Source organism: Sceloporus occidentalis, unplaced genomic scaffold (assembly GCF_023333645.1).
Source record: "Sceloporus occidentalis isolate IW3139 unplaced genomic scaffold, rSceOcc1.0.p SCAF_2, whole genome shotgun sequence".
NCBI lineage: Eukaryota > Metazoa > Chordata > Lepidosauria > Squamata > Phrynosomatidae > Sceloporus > Sceloporus occidentalis.
In genome coordinates this window covers 189049118-189073176 of record NW_028316982.1, presented here as the reverse complement: position 1 = coordinate 189073176, position 24059 = coordinate 189049118, and the positions used below count along the sequence as shown (strand labels likewise).

General features: G+C 40.3%; 1 protein-coding gene across 3 annotated transcripts in view; it reads right to left on the bottom strand.

The window, feature by feature from the left end:
* Nucleotides 1-21632, bottom strand: part of LOC149319479 (interleukin-1 receptor accessory protein-like 1) — a 1062352-nt gene extending 1040720 nt beyond the window's left edge. For all 3 annotated transcript variants that reach the window (XM_089511794.1, XM_089511793.1, XM_089511797.1), the window contains exon 1: nt 20537-21632. The gene's annotated coding sequence lies outside the window, so the exon portion shown is untranslated. The remainder of the gene's footprint in view (nt 1-20536) is intronic.
* Between the last annotated feature and the right edge of the window lie 2427 nt (nt 21633-24059).

The window sequence follows — 24059 nt, the reverse complement described above, 5'->3', positions numbered from 1 at the left end:
AGTACCTTAATGAACACACACACACATACACAAACACACACACACAAGCACATATGATTTAAGAACAATCAGCATTTCTGACAAGTTTGTTCTATATCCAGAGGGATCTCTCAATGCCTGCCTGCCTGCCTGCCTGTCTGTCTGTCTGTATTACAGTGAATTTAGTAAATAAATTAGCTTTAAATTTGGGGAAGTGAAAAGGGTAGACGCTGAAATGTTTTGCTAATATACATATTAAGTTGTATTTGTTAGTCACTCTAACATGGCCATATACACAAATACACCAGAAAAAGCAATTCTTTGTAGTGGTGGTGGGGTGAGCAGTCCAGGGAGATTATTGGGGGCCACATGCAGCCCCAGGGTCACCTTTTGGCCCTCTCTGAACTAAAAGGAATCTCTTCCAAACCTCTCTAATGACAAAGCAAAGAAGTATGCAACATGGTGGCCTTCATATATTTTGGACTATTGGTTTATTTAATTAATGGGACACAAATTGGCTCACAACATAAAAACACTTAAAAACTTTACACAAATAAATTAAAAACAGTTAAAACAATCAAGTTAAAACAATATAAAACTAACATTAAAAACATAGACAAGTTAAAAACATAACTAAAACACTTACCCAATAAAGCTACGTGTCATGATTTTGAAAAGTCTGCCTGAATAAAAACATTTTTAATTGCTGGTGAAAGGAGAGCAGGGAAGGAGCTAGGCTAGCCTACCATAGAAGGGAGTTCCAGAGGGTGGGAGCAGCTATTCAGAAGGCTCTCTCTCATGTCCTCACCAAGTGAACCTGCAATGACGGTGGGGAGATACAGTCTGGATTGAGGCTGTACAGGGCTTTATAGGTCATGACCAGCACTTTTAATTGTGCCAAGAAACAAACTGGTAACCAATGAAACTGTTTCAACAAATATGCTCCCTGTAATAGGCCCCAGTTGGCATTTTAGCTGTGGCATTTTGAACCTGCTGAAGTTTCCAGTTTTCAAAGGCAGCTCCACATAGAGTGTGTTACAGTAATCCAAACAGGATATAATCAAGGCATGTGTCACTGTAGCCAGATCTAACATCTCAAGGAATGGGTGCAGCTGGTGCACTAGTTTTAGTTGTGCAAATGCACTCCTGGTTACTGCTGAATCCTAGACATCCAAGCTTAAAGTTGAGTTCAGAAGCACACCCAAGCTGTAAACCTGAGCTTTCAGGAGGAATGTAACCTCCTGAAATTTCAGAGCAGGCAAAGTCCCTATTTCCTGATCTGCCTTACAGGAGCACTTATGTCTTGTTTGGATTAAGTTTCAATTTGTTTGCCCTCATCCAGTCCATTACTGGCAGCAGCCATTGATTCAGTACAGAGACAGCTTCCTTGGAACAGAGTTGAGTTGGGATAGAGATAGAGTTGGGTGTCATCTGAGTAATGCTGCCACCACACCTCGAAGCTCTGGATTACCTCTCCCAGTGATTTCATGTAGATGTTAAATAACCTGGGGGACAAAACAGAACTCTGTGGGACTACACAGGCCAGCAGCCAAGGATTTGAACAGGAGTCTCCCAATATCACCTTCTGAGTCTGCCCCTCCAGGAAAGACTAGAACCACTGCATAACAGTGTCCCCAAGTTCCATCCCAGAGAGGCAGTTCAGATGGATACAATGGTCAATAGTACCAAAAGCTTCTGAGAGTTTCAGCAGGACCAACAGAGATGCACTCCTCCTATCCAGTTCCGTGCATAGGTCATTCACCAAGGCAACTGAAACTATCTCTGTCCCATAGCCAGGTTTGTAGCCAGATTGATAATGGATCTAGATAATTTGTTTCATCCCTAAACATTCTTCCTTTTGGAGGCTACAACTCTTGGTCATGCTGGCTGGGGTATTCTGGCAATCCAAAAAATAACTGGACACTTTGGATCTGAACATGTTGGTAATCTGCTTTGGTCACATCCCATTTGGATTACTGTAATGGACTCTACAAGGGGCTAACTTTGAAAAGTGCTCATTAACTCAATTGGCCCAAAGTGTTACAGCCAGGCTGAAAACCTAGGGCTGACAACAATGAACATACAACTCCTTTGTTGCACCATCTCCACTGGCAACCAGTCTATTTCTGGACACAATTCAAAGTGCTGGTTTTGACTTATAAAGCACTATATGACTTGACTCAAGGTTACTTGAAGGACTATATCTTCCTTTATGAGTCCCTTAGAGTTCTCCAGTCATCTGGAGAGGCACTTCTCTCTGTTTCATCACCTTCCCAGACTCGTTTAATGGAAACAAGGGAGAGAGCCTTCTCAGTGACTGTTCCCAGACTTTGGAGTTCCCTCCCTGGGAAGGCCAGGATGGCCCATCCTTGCTCTTCTTCTGTCAGCAGGTCAAAATATTTTTATGTCATCAGGCTTTTAAAATCTGATGGGGTGAATTTTTAATACTGTGCAGTATTGTTTTTAAAGTGTGTATATGGCTTTTTGTTTATAAATTATTTAAAAACTTTTTAAATAACTTATATTTCTATTTCTATTAATGATTTCTACAATTTTAATCTGCCTTGAGTCTCATTATTGGGAGAAAGGTAGGATTTAAATGAACTAAATAAATAAACAGATAAATAAGATTTTTAAATCCTTGCCAGCCACAGCAAGCATGGCTAATCATAATTATGGAATGCATAGTACAATATATCTGGAAGACATCACGTTGCCTATCTCTGAAATACAAGATAAATTCAAGTTTATCTGTAATAGAAGAGTTACATGTTTGGATCACAACTCCTAGTTGGGTGATGAACACCAAGATCTCCTGAAACCAAACCCAGTTCTGCATCTCATTCTGAATGTTTAGCAACTCTCGGGGGGGGGGGGGGGGAGAAAAGAAAGAATGTTGGTTCTGATACCTGTCTTTTGCAAATTCACTCAAAAAATCTACTCAAATCCAGTTACCAATTTTTTCTCCCCAGCCATGAAAACAGGAAAAAATGTTCTGCATTTATTTAAGCCAGATGTTTCCATGATTTGAAAAAATAAGAAGGATACCACCATGAATGCCAAATTCTGTTATTTGTGGCTGTTGCAGCCATAGAACAAGCTACCATACTTGAAGATTCGCTTTGTGTTTAGAAGCTGACATAATTTGGTTCTGATGGTTCTCGGATCAAATTGCACTAATCCTATATATAGGATCAATTTGTATTACAAATACTGTAGCATATTGCCATATACATATACTATACTCAGACCAAAGCATACTATACTGGGTTACCACCATACTTGTGTATATGAAAGGATCGAGAACCTTCCTACTGCACTATGCCGTGTCTGTGCCACTGACATTTCCCATTTGCTGTCGGTGGTATTTGCTGCATTAATGCAATAAGATAGGTCTGTGATCTTTATTCATTAAAACTAATATAATAACATCTAGGAGAGGGTACATTGAGCACTCTGCTGTTGCCTGGCAGGCAAGACAAACTAAATTTACTATGTTTCAGCTTAGGCTCATCCCTGCAGGAGCTAAGGACTTTATTGGGAGGTTTTATATTAAAATTGGTTAGCACTGAGTTGATCAGATTACTAGGTTTTTGGTGCAACAGAGGGGCTGCTGCTGGCATTGTCATGAAGCTGTCTGGCTGTCCTTGCACTGAAGCAGTCAGTTGAAATTAGCCCAGCTAGTTGGCAGTCAGTTTGGCAGAAACCCTCAAAGCAATTGTCAGTATAACTATTAAACTTTTAGAGGGGATGGGGTGTGGAAGATATCAAACAGTTTTCATATGTGACATACAAGACCAGTTCCCTGAAGAACTTTAATGCTGAATGAAAGTGCTGATCATTCTCCCTCTCTTTCTAAATATATATTGATATTCTTATGGTTATCCATAAGATAAATTTGGAATAAGTTGCAATTTAACTGCCACTGTAGTATATTTAATGACCATAAGCTTAATAGGTTTCCCTCTCAACATGATTTTTCAGCTGAAGATCTACAATTTGATCTTATGTCATGAGCTATATTTTGATGAACCTAGCTTCTGGTTTCAGTATTTTAGGTTCTGGATTGCATCTCTAAATTTATTTATTTATTTATTTTGCATTTGGGTTAGATAGTAAACAGGATGGCTTTTTTATCTTTTCCAATTTCATGATTAAATGACTAGCTAGATCTTTAATGAGACACATTGATATGTTAAAGAAAGTCATTTTCATTTTCATGCTGGGACTTTCATCCCAGTTCTTTACTGAGACTTCAGCAATATCTTATTTTTTCTTTTCCCATGGAAATTACTCTAAACTTGTGATGAGAAGAGGCCCTGGCCACCAGAAAAACTTGCCAGCAGTGTAAAAAATCAAAACAAAAATGGTGCTACAGAAATAGAGGCCCTTATCACATGAGAAAAGAATACCAAAACAAAGTGGAAGACTAGCAGAATAGTGGAAAAGACAGTCAAATGAAATTTTCCAGTGTGATAAGAGGCAAACTTTTATAACTGTAAATACTACAGCCTACAATCATGGTAACAATGGCATGTGGCGAGACATGGGTAAAGCTGTTACTCTCCCTCTCCATTTCAGTTTTCTTTTCTCATGTGATAAGGCTGCTAGTGGCTATAGACATGGCATCATATAATTAAAGTGGGCACAAAGTGGGTCAAGAGCCCCTGATCCTGTCCCCCACAAAGAAGCTCAGGTCTACTGAGTAATGCCTTTAGTTAATTAGCAGCCATGAAGCTCTTATGTAAATCGATACAGCAAGCATCCTTGCAGCACCATAAATAACATCTTTGGTCCTATGGGGATGCCCACAATCCTTGCAGAATTTGACAAGGAGATTTCTCTCACACCCCTGCTAAGGAGTTGAGTCTGTTATTTCACTGAAGGGGAAGTAGCATCATCCCTTTCCATTCTGTGACCCTTTAAGGAGTTCACGGTATCTTCTATAAAGCATGACCATAAATATATAAGCTTTAGAGAGGAGCAGATTTTATTGCCATAAAGGGTTGTTAATACAAATAATAATAATAAATCCTGCATCCTTTTCTGGGACAGACTAGTGTAATTCTAGCCTAAGGAACTGGGAGGAGCCTATTGCCAGATATAAAAGAATCAGAATGTGTAAATTTGATCTATAAACAAGATTCTATTCCTCAATAATTTGGGAAATAAGACCTCAATATTCCTCAATAAATTTGATTTATTGGATGTTTCCAATTTCTATTCCCTATGCTGGCAGATCCAACACACAGCTAGATGGAAGGGGGATGGGCTTCTCTAAGATGAAGGGATCCTATAAGCATTGCTTTGCTGAAAACACCCTCTGTATCCATTAACCACATTTTTTTAAAAAAAACATACCCAGCAGCTTTGTTCCAGCTTGATAAATCTTCAAATCCTGATTCCAACCCATAAAACTTTAAGGGTGACTGGTACACACACACACACACACACACACACACACACACACACCAGTAACATGTTTGAAATTTGACAGGAATAATCCTTTTTGAAGAAACTACCATGTTTCCTGATTTCATGCACTTTTGTAGACAAGAAAAGAAAAAGTTATGACAATTTTGGTTCTTTTCTTTTCTAGTGGAAATCACAAGTGGTCATAGTTCAATGCTCAAACCATTACCCCTCACTGGCTATTATGGAAAAGTATACCTCCCTGTTGCTGAGTATGGTGACAGGGTGGTTACCCTGGGGAAAGCTGTGTTTTTTATTAGATGATTGTATGCAACTTTTAGAACTGCTAAATTCCTAGTTTTGATCTTATACTTGTGTCCAAAGACCAAAGGTGATATTTGTAATATATTTGTATAAGAGCTGTTTAATAACTACAAGCAAATTTTAACTGACTGGGTCTCAGTCCCTACATTTCTAGCACACAGTGCTAAACATAAACCTTCAGTCAAGCATTCAGAAATACAGTTTAGGCATCTGAATAAATGATAACGTTACCAAACAAAAGAGAAAATAGGAAATACAAAAACTCTGGGTGGGAATGATTTTCAGTATCTCACTCTCTGCTGTTCTAGAAATTCGGAGACTGATGTAATTTTTTATTGGAAAGAACAGAATTCTCATTGGAATGGGGAATGCCTTTATCCCCTCCCCTAACCATAGCTACACCCCTGCTTATGGAGATTATGACACTAATATCCATAATGTTCTGATCACATCCCAGAAATGCTCTATAAACTATTAATATGGAAATTGGTGTTACCATATTTGACTTGTAATAGTGTGATGTTAACATGATGACAACGAATACTATTGCACACCCTTTGCTGTTCTAGTGGTAATGGTGCTCAGGTTATTCATAACATGTCTTTTTTGTGCATGTGTACTGTTGCTGTGAGGTTTCTAGTACTACAACTCCCCCCCCCTCCCAATGTTGGCATTTGAAGGAAGGCCAACAAAATGTTTTGGTTGGGAGCATGCATTGTTTTTTCTTGTTAACATAGTGTGATAACGACTATAATTTTAAAAGGAAAAATTAAAACAATGGGGAAAAATTATTTGTTTCACCCTCCTCGTATCACCATCAGAAAAAGATTAGAGTTTGAGGATGTTCTTGGACGGAATGGGAGGAGGTAGTCCCAACCAATCAGAATAAAAGGACACATTGAGATCGGTAGGATTATCGCACACACATCACCTGGAACAAACCAAAAGCGATCATGTCAGCTGTGAATTATCCCATTTTTGACCAGGAACGGGAGAAGGCCAGACTGGGTGCAGGATGAGTACTGAATGAGAACGGGACTGTGCAAAAATATTCATTCCATTCAGGTTACATCCCGTGCCCAGCCTGTTAGGAAAAACCTATGTGATGATCTTCTATATTTCTCTAACACTATAATGCTGTTTTTAAAATAATGGAGGGAAAACATATCTAGCTGCCACAAATATTCTTCTATCTTTTTGAGTGAATCTTTCTGAGGTCTGAGAAAAGATTTAAGAAGCCTAGGGAAAATATACTGGAATAATGCCTGCTTGGGCTTTTGAACACTTGTACAGCATGCTCGCATGAAACACGGGTGCGCCATACACAGCTTTCAGCATATGCTGAAAGCCGTGCTGGAAGAGCCTGTTGAACACCCCGAAATAACTAATTGGGCACATGCCCCATTATTTCCTATGGGGCTTCAGCAAATGCTGATTTCCCCTTACGTGGAGGGATCCAGAAGGGATCCCTGTGTAAGGGGAGGGTGCACTGTATACCTGTTTTAATGTAGCTCCCTTCTAGGGGAATTAGGTCTCATGATGGAAAGAGCTGGATCAGTACACTGTCTTGCTCTCTTCCTCATGGCATTCTAACTGTGTGTATATATGGTTCTCCCTCCATATTCAAGGGGGTTAGGGGAATGAGACCCCCCAAAATATGGAAAAGTCGTAAATAATTCCGCCTCCACTCAGAAGCCAGATAAAGGGCAGGGTGAGTGGGGGAAGAGGAGCAGTGCTGCGAAATCCTTATTTCCCAGCCTCCTTCCCCTTTTGTTGGCTCCCCACTCCTACTCTTCCCCATCCTTTCCCTGGGCAGCCCAAGGAGAGGATCGGGAGGAGAAGACAAGAGGTGCCTTGGGCCCTCCAAAATCTTTCTCTTCCCCAATCCTTTCCATGGGCATCCCAAGGAGAAGATGGGGAGGAGAAGGAAAGAGGTGCCTTGGTCCCTCCAAAACCTTTTTCCTCCCCAATCCTTATTTCCCAGCCTCCTTCCCCTTTAATTGGCTCCCCACCCCTACTCCTCCCCAATCCTTTCCCTGGGCATCCCAAGGAGAGGATAGGGAGGAGAAAGCAAGAGGTGCCTTGTCCTCTCTGAGACCCTTCTCCTTCTTGATCTTTTCCTTGGGCTGCCCAGGGAGATGATGAGGAAGAGAAGGCAAGAGGTTCCTTGGCCCCTCAGAGACTCTTCTCCCTGATCCTTTCCTTGGGCTCCTCAGGAAGATGAACAGGGAGGAGAAGGGTTTAGGCCTCTCCTGCCTTTTCCTCCCAGATCTCTCCCTGGAGATATTGGGCAGGGAAAGGGAGGAGGAATTCTCACAAATAATCGAAACCATAAGTCTCAAGACAGTGAATATGGAGGGTCAACTGTATATGTGTTGTATACAAGCTCAGACACTGGAGAAGCATAATTGCCCAAACAGAGTTATAATTTTGGGATTAATACTGATTACAGTCAAAGTGCTTTACAAAAAATCAGTGGTCAGAAATGTTTTTTAGCTGTTTACCTTTGCCATACAGGACATACACTATGAGCAAGACTGAATGGTCTCAAAAAACAATAGATGCAGAAAGTCCTGAGCCAACATTTCATTTTTTCCCCTAAATATTTCCTCTGCACTTTAGATCACTATGCTTAAGAAAAAAGAAAGGAAGTCCTCAGGTCTTTGGTATTTTGATTGCACACACAAAAAAAGGCATTATTCCATAATTCAGTGTAGTTAAGTCCCACTGAAATCAATGTTGCTTGAACATACTCAACTGTGCAGGGTTTTGAACCATGTGAATAATACGACCAAGGTGATAGAATGAGGATATCGGTATGATTAATTTTGATGTAGGGCCCCATTTGAAATGGATTCATTTGGAACTGGAAAATTATTAAGTTTAAAAAATATAGCAAGGGGAAATCTCAACAAGTTTCCATTTAGACTTCATTCACACACAATATTTATTCATTAACAAGAACAACAAGAAGAACAGTAATGATATTAATAATGACAATGATGATGATGATGCTTTTTGGGATGCCCCAGAAATAATTGCCCTTCTTTCTTTGAAATTATAGAAGTTGTCTGAGACATCATTATCTGATGCCCCAAATGGATTTATAGTTTTATAATTATTCTTATTATATCAAAAGCATTGGGAGCCTTTCTTTGCATTTTTATAATCTTAAATTAAAACATCTTAATGTGATCCATTAATGTGAGTGTGTTATGTGAAGATATGTGTGGCTCTTGAGTTCTGGTTTAAGACATGAACTGAGGTCTGAGTTTATATGGCTTCAAGTTAACTTTGATTTAAGATTTTCTTGGCAAGATTTATTCAGAGGTTTCCCATTTCCTTCCTTTTAGGGTGAAAGAGACTTTCCAAAGGTCACCTACTAAAAGTCACCTAATAAAATAAAATAATCTGTTTGAGCTAGGTAGTTGTGGCAGGAGCAGTATAAGAAATTATTCATGGTTTTGTTGGAGTTATAATCTATATTTGCTGACTATAGCAACCACATACCAATTGTGGAAGATAACTCCCACAAATTGATTGTATTTCTCACATACTTCTGATATCACCAAATATGAAAAGACTGTCACTCAAATAGCCTAAATGGCCTACTGATGCCAACTAGAAGGAACTCACATAAATGTTGACTTACCAATTTACCACTGATTCACTGGATCACCTCCAGCTGGGACTAAGAATTGGGTTTAGGCAATGTAAAGATGTTTTTATCCACTTGAAATATTCTTAGAATTATTACAAGAAGCATGCACATCCCTTTATCTTTCTTATTTCTTATTCACACCTTATCTAATGTTTAATAATAAATTAGTATTTAATATATAATACACTCTAATATTTAAATCTTACCTCCTTCAAAACCAGGTACTAAATGCAGTGATAAATGTATACACAGTAGTGAACATTTCAGGTAAGAAAAAATTATTGTTAGTGGACAGTGGTGATGGTTGGGTACAGAGGTACAGTGTACAACTATTGAGCTGTATGATTATCCAGTGAAATAGAGAACGGTAGTGAGAAGACCAATAGGATATACAGATATTAAAAACCATAATTATAAAGTGATTAACAGGTTGATTTCTTGGAAAAATTAAGAATTAAAAAAAAAACATTTTGACCATGTCTGGTTAAGTGTTCTTTGAGAGGCAAGAACATGTATTTCACTAGTTGTGAGAGGAGCAAAATACCCACTGAAAAGTTCTTCTTTCCCCATTCTCTCTGAACAAATAGTACTCTCTAGAGCAGAGCTGTTGAAAGTTTGGCTTATGGGCTTCTTTTTTTCAGATTTCCAGATCTTAACAGGCGGTCCCTCAAAGCCCCTCCCATATTTGGAGAAAGGTTAAAAAATGCAGCCCAAATTAGCAAATTCATACCCTTAGCAGAAACAACCCTCCAAGCCCGCCCAAAAGCATCTGAAAAATGGGTCCAGAAAAATGGCTGAAAACAAAAGCAGAAGTAGCTTCTGGTTCCCATTTCTCATTATTTTAATGGATTTGGTCCACTTCTGGGCAAAAAATGGCCCTGCAACCTCTGCAGCATGGACTACAAGAGGAAAAGGGAGTAAAGTATTGCAAATATATTACGAGTTGCTATTGTTAGTGTCCAGGAAGCAACAGAAAGATGCTTAAAAATTTATAGACTTAAAAAAACCCAGATGATTAATTTCTTTCTAAGGTGCTGACATGCTAAAAACATTAATATAAAGGAAAACTCAAAGCCTGGCACAAACCTTACATAATAAAAACAAAGCTTCACCTTTCTGCCCTTAAAGAGTCCTTTGCTGCCATAATTCTTTGTATTCATTGCAACAATGCCAGGGATCTATAGAGATCCTGATCTTTTGCATGAATATATGAAATGTCTTTTCCCATATCAAACAAGGCCATGATAAATAAACCAACATTCCCCAAATAAATGATAAGAATATTATAGACTATTTCAGACAAAGGTAATACTGATAGTCTGTGCAGATAACAAATGAACTAAGATAAATGACCACAAAAAATGCAAGTTTGAATGGAATTCCAACAACAACTGCCTTGGAGAATGCTGACGTAGTTGGCTGATGAAATTATGTGGTGAGTTAATGCACTCTTGGAAGCTTATACACTGAATATTGAGAGTAACTTCACTGAATAAAACCAATAAAATTACTTCACAGGTTCTCAAGTGTGGTCATTTCACCATGTACAGAGATTAGATACATATGAACCTTATTTCTTTCTGTGCCCTTTTTCAGTTGTGGAAATTCCATTCAGGCTTCCTTTTTTGTGATCATTTGTCTTGGCTCACTAGTTATTTGACATGCCATTGGTATTAGCATTGTTTGAAATAATATATACTGTTTCTATCATTTGGGAAATGTGGATTTATTTATTACAGTCTTGTCTGGGATGGGTTCTTGTGTCTGAGATATTTCTCTCTTGTATTAGGAGATTATCACGTGCACTCTATCCCATCTTTTCCCCAACGAAATGCACACACATTTAATTGTCAATAATGGATCTTATCACATTCTCCTGAGGCCATGTGTATACAGCCTGTATGCAACCCAGGCTTTTCAAGGACAGGATAAGGCTCATGCGATAATGTCCTTAGTTATTTTTTTGTCTTCTATATGACAAAAAAAAAAAAAAAAGACCTGCAACAAGAAAGTCAAGGAGGAAAGTGCCAAGGTTGGATTAATGCTGACAGTAAACAAACAAAAAGAATGACCATGGAACATCTACATGAATTCATCACAGACAACAAGAAAATTGAAACAGTCAAAGAGTTCCCATGCCTTGGTTTAAATATTCACCAGAATGGAAGCTGCAGTCAATACATGAGAAGACTAGGACTGAGAAAGGCAGCTATGAAAAAAATGGACAAAATCATAAAAGTGAAGGCATAACTCTGAATACTAAAGTGAGGATAGTGAAAACCACTGTATTCCCCATCACCATGTATAGATATGAGAGCAGGACAGTGAAAAATGTCAGTAGGGAAAAAAATCAACTCATTTGAATTTGGTGCTGGAGAAGAGTATAGAAGGTACCATGGATGGCCAAGGATACAAACAAATAGGTTCTAGAACAGATCAAGCCCTAACTATCCCTGGAAACCAGAATGACTATATTGAGTCTATTGTATTTCAACCACATCATGAGAAAAAATGGATCATTAGTAAAGGCAATGATGCTAGGAAAGATGGAAGGTAGTAGAAAAAGAAGTCCACATACAGATCATTAATCAATCAGAAAGGCCATGGGCCTGATCCTGCAGGATCTGGGCAGAGGTATAGGATAGGGGATCTTGGGGGTGTCTCAGTCACAGGGTCGTCATGAGTTTAAGTTGACTTGAGGGCAGTTAATAACAACAATAATATTTAGTTCATTGAGATAATTACTGACAGCAGTAAATCCAAGGAGGTTGGCTAACCAATTCAAAAAGCAGTAAAACATAGGTGGCAAATTATTATTTTTCGCAAGCCTTTACTTTTGCATATAAGAAAATGAAAAACTATGACATTAAAACCCAGTGCAGATCTGCATTCAAACAAATGATAAGGTCCTGCTACCTTGAAACTGGTGTGAGCAATCTTTGTGCTTTGCATGACCAAAACCTCCCTCATTCCTTATTGCTAGCCATACTGGACAAGGCTGATGGGGATTCTAGGCCTAGGGTGACAGGAAAATGTCACCCCACCTCTCTTGCAAGATCCTACCACTGTTTTCTGTTAGGAAATGAACTTTGCCACCAAACATATATAAAAAATGAGAACTATTTTTGTTGGTCTTATTGGTAAGATAGTTAGTCAAAAGATAAAACTGTCAAAAAGGTATATTAATCAAATCTGTAGAAAACACATAGTGGGGTGGCCCAGCAAATTACATACACCAGGTTAAAATCCCATTATTATTAAAAAAACAAAACAGAACAGAACATCAAGGTTAGACAACCAGGGTGGAGGGGGGGGGGGACAGGAAAAGGTCAAGCAAGAGAAATCACAGAACAGAAATACAAAGTGTGAAAGAACAGACTTGGTGCTAGTTTATTATATTATTATAATAACGCTATCATGAAAAAAAAATGCATTTTCCCCAGTTTAACTAGCAGACGTTTCACAGCCAAGAAATGTAAAATAGAACAGATCTGGCATTATCTGGACTTCTGCAGTCATAGTTCTGGCTCCACAAACTGGATAATGTTCAAAGAAGTGCAATGAAAATGGCAATGTGTCTGAAATCCCAGACTGTAAAGGAATGACAAAAGGAACGGCACTGGGTCTTTGAGCCTAAAGAGAAAACAAGATACAAGGAAATTGCACATGAATAAATGCTAGGAACAATGGCAAATAGTTTTTTCCCCCAGCTGAGTACTGAGAGTGGGAGGTGGATATTACAAAGACTTATTAAAATACCAGGAAGCACTTCCAAGCATTGTTGTTGGGTTTTTTTTACAAAATGAATTAATCAGCAAATCCTGAAGTTTACATCATTGGTGTAACTCTGTCCCTATCATCATCAAAGAAAGTTGGTCCATCTACTTCAGAACAGCATAATAGGTTGCTAAGGTCTTTTACCCTTCTAGATTTATGCCTTTTATGTGCATAGTACATAGTGTAAAGTACCCCATGTTCCACTGAATCATTTTCTTCACTCAGGGCTGGTCCCACTGTAAGACAGAGTGAGACACAGGCTAGAATACTCTGGGAGCAGCCCTATACCTGCCCCAATGTCCCACCATTACCTGGGACCTCTATTGTGATGCTTGGCAGCTGTTCACATGTTCATCTTGCTGTGCCACTCAGTCAAAACAAGGCACCCAGCACTGATCATACAGTTGGGCACCTCATTCTGACCTCAGAGGGAGAGACTTGCCACAGTCAAGTGAGGTGGTACAGTGGGACACACATGTGTACAGAACAACAGAGGAGACAGGGTCTTCTGGTAAGATTCAGAACATATAGTGAGTTTTTGTTTTAAAAAAAAACTTTTTAAGGGTGTTATATCCTGGCAGCTGAACTGGCCCAATGTCCAGATTGTTTGCACCAGAAATGGGAATTGGGCCCTCTGTTGCCAGACTCTCCACTGAGAGGACAGGGGAAGACGTTTTATTTGGCATGTGCAGGCAGGCCCAGTGTCTGAGGATGCAGAAGCGTGGTGATGAAGTGTTGAAGGATACATCATTATAGTGTACCGAGTCTGTCCCATATTTCCTAGGCCAGCATCCTGCCCTCAGCTGATGTCTTATTGCTGGTGTTCAGTAAGATTCAATTGCCAGTCTAGTCAGGTTCTCTTACAAAAAACAATGAAGGCAGTGAGATGCAGGTATCCATATAAGCCTTGTTCTCAGGTAATAAATGAATTTAGGCCATTCCTAGGGAAACTTATCAGCATACCTACAAGTAATTGATTAGGCAAATGTACAGAAATCCTGAGAATCAGCATGGTGTACTGGTTTGGGTGTTGGACTAGGGATCGAAGCCATGGTTGGCCATAGAAACCCACTGGATGATCTTGAGGAAGGCACATTCTTTCAGCCTCAGAGGAGGACAAAGACAAACCCTCTCTGAACAAATCTTGCCAAGAAACCCCCATGATGGATTTGCTTTAGAGTCACTATAAGTTACAAACAGCATGAATGCACACAGCAACAATAGTACTGATTCTATAATAATGTTTAAATGTATATTTGACATATGCTGCATTTGCACCCATACATGGAATTTGCTTATGTGATAACTTCAAAGCAATGGTAAATTTTACAAACTTCTCTACTACTCAACTTTTCCTTTCCCATCTTGACAAAATTGTTGATTAGTTTGTGTTACTGACCACCGTGTCTCCCTTTGCAAGAGCTGGTTGCTCAGGGATCCATTTTAATCCATTTTAATTCATTGCCAGAAAGAATGAGTCATTCCTAGAAGTTTCTGTAATCTGTAGGCTGAAAACTTTGAAGCTTCCATTGCAAATCCTCCCTGCAGCAAATTAGGTTGAACTATACACATGCATTTTTCCAACGATCATTCATTGAATGGTTTAAGTATAGGAAAATATTAATTCTATAGTAAACGTATGATAAATCAGTATAAACTAAATATTTTATTTATTTATTTATTTATTTATTTAAAAAACACATTTCCCATAAAATCAATAGAAACAAATAATTCCCCTTCACCACACTCATAGAATTAGGTAGATACTTTCCAGTTCTTATCTGTATACCCAGATAATAATTTTAAACCAAGTTTTCAGAGCAGATTGGATATTTTATGATGGATGGCTATCAGTACTCCCAGTATACAGAGAAGTCTTTTAGACAGTCTTGTTTGCAGCAAAGAAACAGCCAACTTGTGGATTTCCTAAAGCAGCCTGCATCACATCTCCACACCCCACTGGAACCATCCACCGCAGGACCAGTAGCGTGCTGTACTTTATGCCCCACACTTGAGATGGGCACTTCTTCTTGTCAAATGAGAAGATGAGAAGCCTATTGATCATCCCTTACAGATTGCCAGCCTGCCCTGGACTGAACACAATCTTTTTGTCTTTAACCATTACACAAATTTCAACAAGTATATTTTTCTTATACAAGGTCAGTCTACTTGTCCACCACCTAATCATGCAGCCTCTTCTTTGACAAACAATAATTCTCCAAGATCTTAGACAATGGTTTTTCACATCACTTGCTCTGTAATTCTTATTTGTTTCAAACTGGAAAGCATAAACTTAACTGAAACCTTCTGACTGCTAAGGAAATGTTCTCCCATTCAGCAATGGCCCCTAGCAAAATACAGAACCCTTGCAAGTTGCCCAATGAATATTTTTATAATAGATGGAGGCTGAGAAACATATGTTTCTTCACTTTCTCCCCATGTATCTCATTTAATATAGTTGTGCCATACTAAGACTCTTTGGAAATACCATCTGATTAACTCCAAGTGTGATTGCAAAAATAAACACCTCATTCCAACTTGTTCTTTTGACAGGAGTCATGGATGTTCTAAGAGTCTTTATTATTTAAAGGGGTAAAGGTTCAATATCTTCAGTTGGTTTTTAACTCAGTAGTGTCATGATTACTAGATATTTCCATTAATACCATATACTGAATATAAATAATGATGCACACATGTGGCATTGCCTCCACATCTATTTCAGGAAAGGGAGATCATATCTGCAACAACTGGAAAGGGTTCACAGATGATCACTATCCCTTGAAAATGTTACGGATGGTTCATTTGTATATTAAACTTTTCATACCTGGAATAGAATACTGTACAGTACAGTGCACAACCAGCTCATGCAATAATATGCACATTCTGCTAATGATATAGTGAACCATAACACTATACAGCAGGGGTTTGTAATCAAATGTACAATTGACTAATGACACAACAAAAGCAAGACCAAAAACAAAAAGAAAGGAAGGAAAGAAGGAAGGAAGGAAGGAAGGAAAAGAAAAGATAGAACCCAAAGCATCAGGTGTCTAAAATTGTAATTTGAAGGGTGGACACATAATTTCTTCCATGAAAGAGAAAGAGCTTGTATTGGACTATGCACAGTTTCACTGAAATGCCATATGTGGAAGCAATGTTCTCTTTTCCCTAAGATCTATTTATACAACCATATCAAATCAATAAAAGCATGAATTATGTCTTCATGTCTCCTGTGGCCTAATGCTAATCTATATTTATTTACACTGCAAGAGTCAAATGTGCACATATCTGAACTGGTGAGCTATAGAAGTCTCAATCTGCAATCTTTTACTGGTCTCTAGAGAAAGATTTTGCATTTTCATTTTTAAAATAATAATAATAATAATAATAATAAATCATTAACCTGTTCAGCACTCAGTGGTTTGCATTTGAATCTTTAGTATAAAGCTTTCTATTTCAGTCCCTAACATGGATAGCCACATGATAAAGGCTTTTAAATGAAAATGCTGACACAACCTCATCTACTGCTGTACAAATAGTACTGCTGCTATAATTATACTTTATACTTGAGCACCACTAAATACATTGCTAGTTTTTCATCATATTAATCAGGTCTTGGTAGCTTCATTTGCCATAAATTATAAAAGAGTCCGTTCTGTTAAAAAGGTAGGTTGAATGAGCACTAAAAACTATATGGGGTAATATATGTATGTGTGTGTGGAGTAAAGCAAAAGAAATACCTTCAGCAAGTAGCTATGCTCTCTTTCAGGGGCAATGCATGATATATTTTCACCTTGCTCAGACTTGTGATGCACTAGTATCTTATGATACTCCAATACCAAATGAACAGATTATTTCATGCAAGTTTAATCAGAAATTTGCCTGAGGAATCTTCTATAAATCAAGTGACTGTGATTTACTGTCAACCATAGATCAAATCTGCTGTACAACAGGGAAACAAAATCACAGTGGCCTTAGAAAGGAGCCACTGCAGTAGTCTGGCAGCTCAAGTCAGACTTTTTGTCTATCACTTCAGAAATGTGAAAGCTGAATTTTGTTTTGGCTGACATTAATGACAAAATTTATATTGACTTTGCTGGGCCTTAAACTGTATTCTGTATAAATAAGATTCATGACTGCTGTTTGCAGACTTGAGCAACTGGGGAAAATCCTTCATAAGCAATTTTGTAAATGTCAAAATATTTTATATACATATTACACCAGCTCTTTGTTTCAAGTAGGTAACTTGATGCTATGCTAAGATAAGATCAGTGATTATTAAAATAAGAGCAACTTGAACTTGATTAACTGAAAGTCATGCAATCTCTTCTATGTCTAATTAGTGCATTCAAAGCCACTGTAATCAGTGGATTAATATCCTTTCAAATATTCTCATAGATTATTCATACTCATAGAGACAACATTTCATTTATTACTGTATAAGCTTTGTCCTCCACCTTTGCTTTCTTGAACAACTGATTTCTTGAATCACTGCTCACACAGAATACTTGTTTGTTAACAGGTGCTCTAGAGGATTGTTGAGAGGCAAGTAGCACAAGCCCTATAAGTAATTAAAGAGTAAGACTTTACACACTACAGTGAACTGGAAGTCAGAAGGGGAGAGCTGGCAGAAAGAAATTCTGCTGTTAGAACATGCCTGAAAAAAATTACCAAAGAAAAACTAATTCAAGGGAGTTGCCACAGTGTTATTCTGACCCCTGAAGGATGGAAACAGGAGTTAATTTTATATCCATATTTTCCAATTACTTAATATATTCCATGAATGCCAAGTGTTCCACCTGCATTAATATAATTTATTAGTGTCTGTCTCTCAATTTGTCCTAGAAAATTAAAAACAGAAACAGAAAACAGAAATTAATGGAGTGAATCATTCCATGCAGGTAGTGATTCCCTGCTGGTGGCAAGCTATGTATGTACCTATGGCACAGCTCCTGACAACTGGCTATACCATATGCTATAGAAATAGATATGAGTAGTGCTTCTCAAATACTGCAGATCCCCCATATTTTTTATTGTTTCATATGTTATTAGAGGTGGTGTTACACTGAATGTACAGAGACTTGTGTAAGGACACAAACTAAGTGTTGATGAGACTAGTTATATATCAAGGCTAAGAGTTTTCAATAATAATAAAATTGGTCAGTCAAATGATGATTGATGAGGAAGATGGAATGATGCAATGATTTACACGCTTCTCCCATGTTGAGAAATTATACTGTATAATGTCAATGCTGTTGGGATGGCAATAGTTGTGATGGGAAGCTAAAGTTGAAAGATATTACAGGATACACCATAAGGATGGTCTGTTGCCCTCTGTAAGTTTTAAGAGATCATCCCACCTTAGTCTTTCTTTCAATTCTGTTTAATTCTACCTCTCTATAGTCAAAATTACCTTACTACCATGTTTGCCTTTTAAAGGAGATGACCAACTTCTCAGGCTAAGGTAGATCTCTGTGTTCTGTATCAACCTTTAGATAAAAGTTCGAATCAAACTAGCATATTTGACCAGAGCAGACCCTTTTACTTAATTCTCCTAGCTGCACCAGGATTTTAAAGTTTGTGACCAAGTAAAGTTTCATATCACATTTCTTGCCAACTGGACAAACTATAACCTAGTATCTTCTACAAGCCAAGGACTTGACCTCTTGGACTTGATCTCTTGAAAATAGAAAAGGGATATTCTCTTGGTGCGTGCCCATCCTGTAAAGGAATTGGGTGCGGCTGCCTTTTCCACTCAGCACCTTGGTGGCTGTTCAGTTTCCAGTTTACTTTTGTGTCACCTTTCCAAGGAGAATGCAACCAACTTGAACTCTGTTGAAAAATCTCAAACTGGATGGTTCTAAGGAGCAATGATGCCCTAAATATTTTCTGATGCCACTGCCCTACACAGAAATGTATTGTGGGGTTGCCAGAGGGACCCCCCTCCCCAACACTATTCAGCCATCCAAAATAACTCTTTTTCCATTTCAGTTGCCAGGAGTCTTCCAAAGTTAACCAAAGTGCCCAGCGTGATGCTGTTATTAGATGCAATCAAGTTACATAATCATCGATTATGCACAGCTACATCTATCTTCCTCCATGGAAAGCTGCATCTCTTCTCCTCCCATCCATTATGCATGAACCACCAGCTGTACATGGGAGCCTATATTCCAGCAAGACACTATCTATGGAACTTTAGCATTGCAGTGCAGTGACTTGCCTTCCCCCACGTCATCACTATTGATTCCCAGAGTCACTCCCCCTCCCCCTTTCTCAAAAGGCATTTTGCAGAGAAAGCTTCTCACAATGGGTGCTGCTTTGATCTCTGGACCAAGACCCCAAGGAAGGGCCCCCAACCCTGCTGTGCTCCAGCCAACCAGTCATGGGACAAACTGGCAAGACCAGGTCTCTCCAGCTCCATTGCACGTGGCTGGGTCTCAAGGTGTCAAGAAGACCTGAAGTTACCAGAAAACCTATTTTCACAGACAGGGAGCAGGCAAAATTGGGCAGAAGGGCCATCAGGATCATCCTGTGCCTTCCTTCACACCATCTCTCTCCTAGGGTTCGTGTGTGTGTGTGTGTGTGTGTGTGTGTGTGTGTGTGTGCTTTCATTTGCATTTCATTTGTCCTCCTCAACAGCATCGATCTGCCACAAGCAATGCCCTCCTCATGTCAAATAAATCCCCGATTAGCCCCCTAAAGTTCAGCAACTTGATCCCAATGGCGAGTGTCTAAAATTGCAGATCTCTCACACAAGGCTGCAAAGAGTTGGATATAAAACTGAGGCCAGATCTAGATCTAGATATATGAATCTTTCAACGGAAATAAGGAAAGGAGGGATCTCCTTTCATCTGACAGGGGCCCAATTGCCAAGTGCTTTTCTCCCTGACTGCTGTAGATCCGTTTTCTACCCAAAATACGTTGTAGGAAGGAAGAAGTAGGATGTGTATGTGTATGGATTGCTCAGACTGCATTCAAGCTGATCTCCCACATCAAGGAGGAGAAGGTGATGTGGGGGTGGGGAGAGCCAGAAACCGTGCTCCTGCTTTGATTTATCACCAGATGCCCTCTCCAAAAAAGAAAAGAAAATGCCCACTGCAGTTGTTCCCCCGAGCTGCCAAGAATAGCTCGCTCCACACTCGCACTCGCACTCACACCACACACACACACACACACACACACCAGCCAGCGAGTGTAATGCAGCAATCATGAAAGTAGTCATTTCGGTGACAAGCTGCCAAGTTCAGCAATCCCTTCTGAAGGGGGGGGGAGGAGGAGAAAAGAGAGCTTGTCTATAGGTTTTCCAAAAAGAAAGAAAGAAAGAAAGAAAGAAAGAGGAGCAAGGGAGGGGGGAGCAGAAGAAGAAGAAGAAAATGACCTTACCCACTACAGTCTTGCAAATTAATCTTCTCCCGGGATCAGTCAGTAAGGTAAATGCTGGTCATCACAATGCGTAGTCAGGGAATCCACGATTTTTGTTTGGGAATAAAAACACACAAAACTCCTAGAGGCTGGTTTTTTTCCCCCTCTCTCTCTCTCCTTGTCCCTCTCTTCTTCGTCTTCTTCGTCTTCTTCCTTTTCTTCCTCCTCCTCCTCCTCCTCGGCCTCGTCTTGGTCTTCCTTTTTCTGCTAGCAAGGAAGCCAGGGAAGGCGATGCCCATTCACCAGTGCCAAGTGCCCCACCATCCAAGGCGATGCTAGTGCCATCCAGAGCCAAGGAGGGATCCTTCGCAAGCTTCGCCTCCTCGGGCCGGTTGGCAAAGTGGCCAGGTTGCTTCAAGGGTGGTACGATCCAGGAGGGGGGGGAAAAGAGAGAGAGAGGAAATCAAAATGATGAGAGCCCCCCCAAAATGGAGGGGGGACAAGAAGAAGAAAAGGGATCACCCCCCAAGCCTGGGGTCTCTAGGAGAAGGGCAGGAGTCCCAGATCCAGGGCATGGAGCCTTTTCAAAGCCTCTCGGTGCCCAGGGAAAAATCCCAAGACCCCAAGGCAGCCATCAGGAATAGGCTCACCAATTTTTTAAAACAAAAATAATGATGATGATCATAGAAAAGGAAGAAGAAGAAATACCCCTCTGTCTCTATCTACCATAAAGGATCCAATGGATGGGGTTTCCCTGGTACTGTAGGAGAGCACCCAGCCCCTGCTGTTTCCAAAAAGGATGCCTCCTAGGTCCTAAAACTCTTCAGCCGGCCCTGGCTCTGGATCGGAGAAAGAAAAAAAGCGATCATATAGATGGAGAGATCCAGAGAGGATGGAGAGGGAAGGAAAGGGGGGGCGGTTTCAAGGCAATCCCACAGTTGTCCTCGGGCCCTGAGTGACAGAGATCTTCCCAGATATCCAAAGGCAGAGCAAAGGCAGGGACCGAAAGAAAGAGGGGGAGAGGGGAGGGTGAAAAAGAGAGGAGAAACTGCAATGCATAAACGAGCCCAGTGTTTCTTCTCCAAGAGCCTCGCGTTGGCTTGGACGCCTCCTGGGCTCTGCTGCAAGTCAGGCAAGGAGACACACTCTTACTGCCACCCAATGGAGACTCTGCTCCTCGCCCAGCCTCGCTGCGAAAGCTTCCCCCGGAGAAGAGAGGGGGGCATGTCGGGGGCAAAGGGGCAGGGAGGGAGGGAGGGAGGGCACACCAGTCGCCCCCTCTGCCCAGCCAGGACAGGGATCGAGCCTTGGCAAGGCTCCCCAGCCCCATCAACTCCACCCCACTCTTGAGAGACCCCCCAAAGGAAAGCAGGAGGGGACACCTTGGACTTCGGAGCAGATGCCCACTTCAACATGAGAATGATGCCTCCTCTATTCTGGGATCTGTGTTCTTCTCTCTCAGGCAAAGTGGGGAGGGGGCTCTCTGGTTGCCATGGGATCTTCTTTGGGAGAAGTCTCTGAACTGTGTGGGAAGAAAGGGGTGCTTTTTGGGGGGTGGGAGAGGAAAGAAATCTCTCTCTCTCTCTCTCTCTTTCTCTCTCTCTCTCCATCCATCCATCCATCCATCCATCCTTCTTTCTGCCCTTCCCACCTTGGCCTCATCCTTCTAGCAAGGATGCTGAGCACAGGGAACAAACTCTTTCTGCCTTGTTGCCATTCAGGCAAAGAGGAGCTGCGAGGGGGATCTCAGGGGGCATTTTCATTACTTCACCAAAATAAATGCAGATGTTGTAGATGTTGGGAGCATTTAACAACTGCCAAGTGAATTCTTTTTTTCTTTTTCTTTTAACATACATACATACATACATTTCTCACCCGCCTCTCCGTCCCCGCCCTCAGCAGCCAGATATAGATCGAGAAGCCAGTGATGCTTTACATGACTAAATGTGTGTGGGAGGTGGAGAAAGAGGGGGAGAAAGAGGGAAGACTGCAGTCCTGAGCTTGCTTACTTTTGGAAGCACAGTTCTTCACAGGCATACACACACATTTATAAAATCAATGGAATTTCTTGGCAAAGATAAGATCAAATAGTGAGATAACCTGGATGCTCCATAGCACAGAATCATAGCCACAAGGGCCATCTGATCCACCCATTGCCATACAAGAATCATATTACTCCACATCAGTATGACTGACTATGAGTTTAGTAGATTCAAAGTACTGTAGATGGCCTGTAAAACCCTCTGCATCATAGGTTCCAGAACAGATCCTCAGGAGAGCTACTTTTTCCAGTCCTCCCAACCTCACAGACCTGATTGGTTGGAAAATGAGACAGGGGCTTCTTTGTGGCTGACCCTAGGCTCTGGAACTCTCTCCCTAAGGAGACTACTATGGCTTTGATGGTGTATTCCTGCATGGCAGGGGGTTGGACTGGATGGCCTTTGTGGTCTCTTCCAACACTATAGTTCTATAAGAAAGCTCAAAACAACCTCCTTGTCCTTTCATTAGCAGGCAATGACTCTCTCTCTCTCTCTCTCTCTCTCTCTCTCTCTCTCTCTCTCTGTGTGTGTGTGCGTGTGTGTGTGTGTGTGTGTGTCAGGGCAGGCTTTTAGAACTGAACACTTTTAAGGGAAGGGCTTTTAAGAGTGTATTGTAAGCTCTACTTTTTAAAATGCTTTTTGTTTTAAATTGTTTTAATATCATTAATTGTTCCATTCTATTTTAATGGTTGTTTGTTTGTTTCACTTGCATGCTCCCAGAGTAGGATCCAAGGTTCATTCATTCGTTTTAGATTGTGAATGATTGTATGGAATGTTTTTAGATTATTCTGTATTGTTTTTAATTGCTATGGGTGGGTTTTTGTATTATTGGGATATGGGTTGTTATATTGTCTTTGATGGAAATGTTGTAAACCGCTGTGATCTGCAAGGAATAGCGGTATAGAAATAAAATTTCATTCATTTCATTCAAGGTGGCTCACAAAAGAGAAATGTCTATCTTTTTAGCTATCTTGTAAGCACAGAATCATAGAACAGTCCTCCATCGATCCATTCCAAAAGCAAAAACCAAGTGGAAGGTATGTCCACCCACATGTGTTGGTCTGATGGTGTATTGGGACAGCCCCATGGTTGTCTGGTAGTTATAAAGTTCTGAGCAGGTCCTTCCAGGACAATCTCAGCACAGATGTTGAAGTCCACCATAACCACAGTCCTGAGGTTCTCCAATACTGCCTCAGCCAGCTCAGGCAAGAAGGGTAGGTGGTGCACCCAGCAGGATCCCTAGTCTGTCTCTTTGACCCAACACCAAGTACAAATCCTCAAGATCAGTGTTAGAATGGTGGGCTTCCTTGTGAGAGGGATGGAATCTTTACGGATGGCAGCAACTCATCTCTAACCCTCCACCTTGTTTGGTTTGATGCTGCACAGAGTACCCAGGTGGACAAAGCTGGGACAAGTTGACACCACCCAGCTCATCTACCTAAGTCCCTGTAGTACATACCAGGTCACATACCCGTCCACCCACAATCAAGTCATGGATAATGATT